Consider the following 9,100-nt stretch of genomic DNA (forward strand, 5'->3'; position numbering starts at 1 on the left):
TTCTGAAAATCTCTGGCACTAGGCACACATATGCACAGATGAACATGTAGGCAGATATTCATACAGAGAGACAAACAAATAAATGTTTAAATATATATATATATATATATATATATATATATATATATATATATATATATATATATATATAAAACATCTTGGGGCCTATAGAAACCTTCAAAACGCCATTTCAGTCTGAGTCTGCTCTCTTTTACAGATGGAGAATTCCTATCTGTAAGCCTTGTCTTTAGTTGGCTTTTCTTTGGTGGTGCTGGCATCAAACTCAAGGCTCTCCTCCTGCTAGACAAACTCCGTACCAGCAGCATTGCCCAACTCTCCTGTAAGACCTTTGGTTGTTGTTTCTAGATAAGCAGTGGTCTATTGTGGTTTTGTGTCTTGGATGCTGCTGTCTTCTGTCAGCGATTAGACAATAGAAGAGACATTCTGCTGCTTTAGCTTCTGCTGGCCTTCCTCCTGGTTCCTCTGTGGGATCTTTCTCATCCAGAGTGAAAGGCCCTGCTGTTAGTGCACTATTCATCCATTGGTTTACACTAGTGCAGTTCAGCATCTACAGTCTTGCCTATAAACTCTGAGACTTCTTAAAAACTTTGAAGAGGTTTGTTTTTTTTTTAAACATAAAAATAGGAAAATCTTATGTACTTACAAGTGTACATGTGCTGTTTTGACACATGTATACATTGTGTAATGTTTAAGTTGGAGTAAGCAAATCTGTCTCCTCAAACAGTTCTCATTGTCTTCATGAAAACATGGAAATCTTTCTTTTTAGCTTTTTCTTTTTAGATTTGTTTTCCTTTTTAATTGTGTGAGCAGTATATAAGGTTAGCGCAGGTGCTCATAACTAGACAAGTGCTGCAGTTACAAGTGCTTGTGAGCTGCACGTAGGAATTGGGAACTTAACTCCTGTCTTCTGCAGGAGCAGTGGACACTCTTACCTTCTGAGCCATCTTTGTGGCCCCTGTCAAGTTTTTAAAACTATAGTGCATTGCATTCTCTGCAGTTCCCTGTTGTACAATAGTAAATCAGAGCTAGGAAATAACATTTTAAAACTTTTTATTCTATATGTGTAGGTGTTTTGCTTGTAAATATGGAATGTGTGTGCCTGTGTCCACAAGGCCCAGAAGAGGGCATCCGTTCCTCTGGAACTAGTTACAGCTGGTTGTGAGTTGCTACGTGGGTGCTCTTAACTGCTGAGCCCTATTTCTAGCCCCAAATACTGCATTTTTCATAAAAAGCACTTCAGTTGGTTAATTCATTTATTTCTACATAAAAACTCATTGAATATCCAGTATATGTCTGGTGCATATTTTTTGCTGTTTTGGTTTGTTTGTTTGTTTGTTATTTGTTTGTTTTTCAAGATGGGGTTTCTCTGTGGAGTTCTGGCTGTCCTGTAACTCTCTGTAGACTGGGCTGACCTTGAATTTAGAGATCCACCTGCCTCTGCCTCCATGCTGGGATTAATAAAGGTGTATGCCACTATGCCCTGCTGCAGGTGCACAGTTTTGAGTAAACTGAATACAGAGATGAACGAGACCTAATATCTGATATCAAGGGTTCAGGAACAGCTAGCTCTGTTACATAGAGAGTGTCTGTGAGCAAAATAAATCCAGAAAGGTGCTAAAGGTTCACAATGGAATTCAGACAGGCCCCACTGAGGAAACAGTCTCTTCTACTTGGAGATGGGTCAGGGAACACTTGACATGAGCTGACCTTTGAGTGATAAGTAATGAGTTCCTTGGTGACACCACAGGAGAGAGAAACAGAGGGAAGAAGATGAACAGCATTGTGGAAGCCTGAACCATTTTGGTAAAGCAGGAAGTAGTTTAGAATGTCAGGAACAATGAGAGCAAATGGGTAAGGCTAGAGAGAGCAAGGGCTGGAGCCTAGAAGGCTTTGAAAACTCCAGCATTGTTTCTGTTTTATAGAAGAAATTCATAGAATGTATGATCTTATTCACATGGTAACTAACAGTTACTAAGTTGTTGTCCCTTACTGCTGAGCACAGTACCAGGTTAAGACTCTCTAAATGTAAGACAAAATAGTAGAATGTTCTGCTGAAACCAGTCAAACAAACACTACATGACTTGGGGCAGTTTTACTATCTCTGGTTACCCCTTCCAATGATTTCTGTATGTTTTGGTTTGGTTTAGGTTTTTTGTTTTTGCTTGTTTGTTTGTTTTGTTTTGTTTGATACAGCATTTTTCTGTACAGCTCTGCTGTCCTGGAACTTGCTTTGTAGACCAGGCTGGCCTCAAACTCACTGAGATCCACCTACCGCCCAGATACTGGGATTAAAGGCGTGGTACCACCACCTGGCTTTCAGTGGATGTTTATATTGATTTTTTCATCACTTTCCTAGCACTGACATCTTACTTTTCCGCAGTCCCCAAGTAACACTTAAGTTTACTGTATACTTCAGTATTGCCTATGTTTTTCCTTTTTGTCAAAATGTCAGTAAAACTGAACTGGATCCTTAAGAATGATTGTAAGCCCTATTTTGAAACAAGAATCTCATCAATATTTGCAGATAGATTTTTTTCTAAAGACTTATTTTTAGTTTTAATTATGAGTAGGTTTGTGTGCCAGTGTGTGGGTATATGTATGTGAATTCACCCCAGTAGCCAGAGGTGTCGGGTTGCCTGTAGCTGGAGTTACAGGTGGCTGTCAGCCATCCAGTTCTGGTGCTGGGAGTCAAACTTGGGTTCTCTGCAAGAGAAGTATGCACTCCTAAACACTGAGCCATCTCTCCAGCCCAGTGTGCTGATTTTTTAGGGGTAGGGTTTGTTTGGATTCTGGAAATTGAGTACCAAGCACACACTTTACTTTTGAGCTGTACCCCTAGCCTGTCAAGACTGGAAAGGAAACACTTGTTTTTTTCTTTGATTGGTTTGGGTTTGGGTTTTGAGGCATGGTCTCATTCTGTGTAGCCCTAGATGCCCTGGAACTAGCTATGTAGACCAGGCTGGCCTGGAACTTACAGACATTTGTCTGCCTCTGCCTCCTGATAACCGTGACTAAAGATGTGCGCTACTACACTCTACTAAAGGAGACACATTTAAAACTGCTATGATTAATTCCACAGGAACAACAAAAGTTAAGAGAGAATAAGGGCAAAGTGGGAAACAGGTTACCCATGGCTCACAGTAAGCAGGCACACCAGTGGGAAAGTTAGGGACAAGTCTTAGAAATAAAATCAAGTGGCTAGCAGAAGGAAAGGCTATGGATAAACTCAGGGGGTTCTCATGAGGTATTGTTAGCTGTCTGCCACCATACAAATACACAAGGTAATGAAGAAAAATGATTTGTTTTGATTCAGGGTTTCCTAGATGTAAGCCCATAGCTTCTGAGTATGGCAATATATTGTGGCAATAGTGTATATCAGAACAAAACTGTTTACCTGTGTTAGTAAAAGAAGGAAGAAACCAGCAACCCCATTCCACTCCAAGAGCATGTTCTCAAAGACCCAGAGATGTATAGGCCTGAACACCTTCCAGGTCAGTCTCTGGAATGGGCTTCTTACTTCATTGGGGCCATGTAAGATCTAACCTGTAGCAGGTGTGGCCTGGGATTGTGCAGAGAGATACTAGCATGTTGTGTGGACAGAATAGAGAAGCTTGCCTGAGTGACTTGCAGGAGATGACATATGTGGGAAGAGATAAGGTTAGTAAAGAATTTGGGAAGAAAAGGTTTGCTACTAATTCCAAGGTAAAGGACTGTGGGGAAGAGAACCCGATAAATAATACTCTCCCTACCAAGTCCTGAACTAACAGGCATAGGACAAAGGGGTGAGACAAGTAGGGATCAAAACTTCCCTTCTATTATCAATATATTTGACTCTAGAGAGCTAGCTTATATCTGACTGCAAGTAGGCTTTTATTATGAACTCTAGGGCCCAACAAGTATATTGAGATGGCAGCCCTCATCTGAGGTAAGTCTCCTCTTAGAGGAGTGGGAAGCAGAGCAGAATGGGTCTTGGTGAGGTAAAGGCGCAGCAGAGGAGCTGAATTGTGTGAGTCCAGGTTGAGTTTCTTATAGATACACTAATCGGATAAGCCCTTTACCCTGTCAGGGATTTACATCCCTAATATTAAAACATTAGCACTCTATTGTTAGGAAGGAAACATCAAGAGTGTTGGGGGAGGGCCTTTCTTTCTGTAGCATGCCCTTTTGTCTTTCAGTGTACTAGTCGTAACCAGTAAGAAGGCCTAGGTCTGCCAGGGTGTGCCCAGACCCTTCCTTCCTTTCTCTCACAGGTACAGTCAGAAACCTCCTAATTTTCATTTTCTCTTTGAAACTCCTACATATTTGTAGCACAAACATTTAAACTGGCATTGTAATACATATGCTGTTTGAAGTTTAGCTGCCTTGTAGCTTATAGATAGCTAATAATTGTCCCACTTTCTGATGTCTAAAAGGCCCAAGTGAAGGAGTCTCTTTTCCACCGTCTAATCTTTGCTTCAGCCATGCCGGCTTAGGAAAAGCTGGGCAGGCAGAATTCAAGGTCAAGCCGCAATCTCAGTACTCGCAGCCACCCAAGCCTGCTAAAGCCCTGTTCTCTTTGCTGAGGCCAGCACAGCTGGCATTTGCTTGCTAGGCTAGAGTGGTCAATGTGTGTGAGGCTACCTGCACAGTTGACATTTAGTATACATGAGCTTTCAGTACCACCAACCACTGTGACGAACTGTGGCTTATTCTTAGTGAGACCTGCAAACCCCTAAGCTTTTACTAAGGCTTCTGAGCCTAATGCATACAGCCTTGTCTCTATAGAAACAGCCACTTACCTAACGACAAAGTTGCCATAACTACAGTCACTGCTGAGGTCAAAATGCTGGGTGGCCTATAGTTTATAAGGCTCAGTAGCTAAAAGCTAGTATACAGCTTTTGTCTAATGTGCAAGAAAACACTTTGCCCCTCTCTAAACCAAGCTAGTAACAGAAGCCTCAAAAATCCCAAATGTAAAATGTTCTAAAATTTTTACTTTATGTCATTTTTATCAAGATTTTAGTCTCAGGGTTTGGAAGTTGGCTCAGTGGTTAAAAACATTTGTTGTTCTTGTAGAGGACCCAGGTTTGATTTTCAGTACTCACATGGCAAATTATTACCATCTGCAACGCCAGTCTTGACCTCGGAGGACACCAGACAAAAAGTAAAAATAATAAAAAAAAAAAAATTCAGTCCAGTGCACTGGAGGTTGGAGTTGGTGAGACAGAAATGGCACTGCCTTTCCCCTGTTGGAAAATGAGATAAAAGAGGATGTCATCCACAGGGCCATGGTGATGCTTCTGTTATTAAACCTATATACATGGCAGCGAGTTTCTTAGCACTAGACTTCAGCACTCCCCAGACTTGGTTAGTGTATGCCTGTAGTCCCAGCACTTGGGAGGTGAAGCAAGATGATCAGGAGTTCGAGACCAGTCTTGGCTACATAGTTTAAAAAACAAACAAATAAACAAACAACCAGAACTCAGTTGACTTTGCCTTCTGTGGGGAATTGTGAAGATGTCCCACATTCAGGAGGAACCAAGAAGAATGAATGCCTGCTTCCTGGGCAGCTTGAAAAGTGTTGAGTGCCATATGTCTCACGTTTCTGAGCTCTCAGGCAAGTTGCCCTTACCTGCTCTTGGGAAGCTAGAAGTGAACGAGTAGAAAGATGAAGAAGCCTTCTTCTCAGGTGCACAGCAACAGGAAAGGGCCAAGAGGTAACTGAGAATGAAACCTGTAGTAAGCCTCTGAGTATAGGGATACCAGATGGGCCATCAATATTGGGTACCAGGTACAAATGATTGACATTAATCCTCAGAAAAAATTATTCTTCCCAAGTTTCTTTAAGGACACCAAGCCTGAGAAAAGCAGTAATTTTCTCAAGGTCACACATAAATAAAGCATTAGTGATCGAGTCTGTGGTTATAGTTACAGCTATCTCTGCAGGTTTGTTACTGCTCCTTGTCCCTTCATGCTTAGTAACAATAAGTTTGCCTGTTGTTGCCAGCCACTGGGTGGTTCAGTGTCCTCTGTTAGTCAGCTTTAACCATTTCTGCTCTAACAAGACATCAGACTTAATTGGGCCATGATGAATGGGTAAGAAGTAATGGGTTAAGAAGTGAGTACAGAGGCAAAAGTTGGGGTTAAAGCCTTGAAGGTTGAGAGTAGTAGGAAGATCAGGGTCAGGGAAGAGGAGTCACTGAAGGGGAAGAGCAGTGACTGACAGAAGGCAGAACTAATAGAGTCAAGCAAGTCAGACTGGAACAAGATGTTTAATAACAAAAAAGGGGATCAAGTAGGAGAACCTAAAAGGTAGGCTAGTAGCTTAAGTTTACCTGATAAGAACAAGTGTCACTGGGCGTGGTGGCACACGCCTTTGATCCCAGCACTCAGGAGGGAGAAGCAGGTGGATTTCTGAGTTTGAGGCCAGCCTGGTCTACAGAGTGAATTCCAGGACAGCCAGGGCTACACAGAGAAGGCCTGTCTAGGAAAACAAAAAAAAGAACAAGTGTCATAGACTAGCTCCTGCTGGTCTTCACTTCAGCCAAGAGGGGGCACTTTGCATGGGAATCACGTTTTTCTGGACAGATCATTAAATATTTCCAATGTTGTCAGGGTTTTTTTTTTTCTCTTTTTTGCTTTTGAGGCAGGGCCTCACTCTGTCTCCTAGGTTGGCTTTAAATTTAAAACATCCTCCTGCCTAGGTCTTTCAAGTGCTTGGATTATAGGTGTGCATACCACATCTAATTTTATAATGTACTGGGGATCAAACTCAGAGCCTCAAAATGCTAAGCAAGCACTGTACCAACTGATCTGTATCCCACCCCACCAACTTAATTTTCATAGAAAGAACAATTCTATTAATGCATAATTGCCATAAAAAGTGATGGACATGATCAACCCCAAGAAGCTTATCTCACTTGTGAGCACAGAGAGGTTGAACAATGTTTGTTCATCTGGGCCTGAGTGAACAGAGATTTATAAATACAACTATGCCAATTTTACTTTTCTCGGTACATAAATATACATTTGTTTCTTAAAAACTGTATTAGTGATCACAGTAGATGTTTTGATACCCTTTGCCACATAACGTATGGAAATGTAGAAGTCCCTTCCTGGCCTCAGGTTTTATGGCTTGGCTATAGAGAGGCCTGCACCAGAGCAGATCTCCAGGCCTGGGTACATTCCTAAAGAGTTTCTTTGCACAGAAGCATGCATTATGAGCATTTTTAGCTGTTACATAGTGCTCACTCTATTGGTCAGTTGTACTGTCCACTGTGATGGTCATCCATAATGATAACGGTCATGGGCACTGTGGTGGGGTTCACTTGTTGTGTCCACTGTGGTGCTCAGTTGTTGTGTTCCCTGTGGTGGTCACTTGGAGTGTTAGCTGTGATGTTCAGATGGTTTAAATGAAAATGGCCCCCATAGACTCATGAGAGTAGCATTGTTGGAGGTGTGGTCTTGTTGGAGTAAGTATGGCCTTATTGGAGGAGATGGGTCACTGGGGGATGGGTGTTGAGATTTCAGAAGCTCAAGCTAGGCTTAGTAGCTCACTGTGTCTTCTTGCTGCCTATGGATCCTGATATAGAACTCTCAGATACTTCCCAGCATCATGTCTGCCTCCACAATGCCATCCTTCCTGCCATGATGATAATGGACTAAACCTCTGAACTGTAAGCCAGCTCCAGTTAAATGTTTTTCTTTCCAAGTGTTGCTGTGGTCATGGTGTCTCTTCACAGCAATAAAACCTTAACTTGAACAGTCAGCCATGACAGTACTATTGTGATTACTGTGGTGGCCATGTGTAGTGTTCACTGTTAGGGTTAGGTAGTCATTGTGGTGACCGTTGGTGTTATCAGCTGCAGTGGTCACTGTCATTACTGTGGTAGTCACTTGGATTGTTCTCTGTGATAATCAGTCTTAGTGCTTCCTGATGGTTAGTGTAGTTCTCACGGTGATGGTCACTGTGTTGATCATTGATGTGGGCAGTCATAGTCATTGCTGTGGTTGCTGTGGTGGTAGATTGTGTTCACTGTGATCCTCAGTTATAGTGGTCACTGTGTGGTCAGTGTGGTCACTCAGAGCAGTTACTTCCAGTTGGTTTGACTAATTATTTTTTTAATAATTATGTATTTGAAGGTATTAAAATATAAGCTAGATTTTTAAGACAGATATTGCATATATTCTCTCTTTGGGGAAATCTAGGTTTAAAAAGAAGATAAAGAGAGAAGGAATAGGGCCAGGATAAATGAGAGAGTTTTGAGGAAAATTGGAAAAATAAAAAGTGCCAAGGAGGGGCTGGTGAGATGGCTCAGCGGTTAAGAGCGCCGACTGCTCTTCCAAGGGTCCTGAGTTCAAATCCCAGCAACCACATGATGGCTCACAACCATCTGTAGCGAAATCTGATTCCCTCTTCTGGAGTTTCTGAAGGTAGCTATAGTGTACTTACATATAAATAAATAAATATTAAAAAAAAAAAAAGTGCCAAGGAAACTTAGCTTTGAGGGGCTTGAGCCACGATTCAGTAGTTAAGAGCACTCACTGCTTTTACAGGGGACTGGGGTTCTGTTCCCGGTGCATGCATAGCAGCTCATATCATTCATAAATAGCTCTAGTCCAGAGGAGCTGACACCCTCTCTGAGCTTGGAAGGCACTAGGCACACATGTGTACACAGACATGCATACAGGCAAAACACTCATGTGCATAAAAATAGATAAAACTTTGTTTAAAGTGATGTTTTAAAATTTAGCACTATTTTTTGTTTTGTTTTTTCAATGCTAGTCATAGAACCCAGGGCAAATTGTGTACATCAGACAAGTGCTCTCTATATAGCCCTGGCTGGCCTGGAAGTCTCCATGCAAGCCAAAATTCTCCTGTCTTTACCTTTTAAGTGCTAGGATTAAAGATGTGTGCCACCATACCTGCCACTTCCAGCCTTCTTAATATATGACATTTTAATAGATTTCTTTTTTTTGTTTTGTTTTGTTTGTTTGTTTTTGTTTTTGTTTTTTTGAGACAGGGTTTCTCTGTGTAGCCCTGCCTGTCCTGGAACTCACTCTGTAGACCAGGCTGGCCTCAAACTCAGAAATCCGCCTG

General features: G+C 41.8%; 1 protein-coding gene across 4 annotated transcripts in view; it reads left to right on the forward strand.

Annotated features, from left to right (window-relative positions):
* Positions 1-9,100, forward strand: part of Tnrc6b (trinucleotide repeat containing adaptor 6B) — a 217,188-nt gene that overhangs the window by 40,019 nt on the left and 168,069 nt on the right. The window contains exon 1 of one of the 4 annotated variants that reach the window (XM_029548219.1): positions 282-340. The exons of the other annotated variants lie outside the window; for them this stretch is intronic. The gene's annotated coding sequence lies outside the window, so the exon portion shown is untranslated. Of the gene's footprint in view, positions 1-281; positions 341-9,100 lie in introns of those variants that run through there. 4 annotated transcript variants of the gene reach the window in all.

The sequence above is a fragment of the Mus pahari genome, chromosome 17 (genome assembly GCF_900095145.1).
Source record: "Mus pahari chromosome 17, PAHARI_EIJ_v1.1, whole genome shotgun sequence".
NCBI classification, from domain to species: Eukaryota; Metazoa; Chordata; class Mammalia; order Rodentia; family Muridae; genus Mus; species Mus pahari.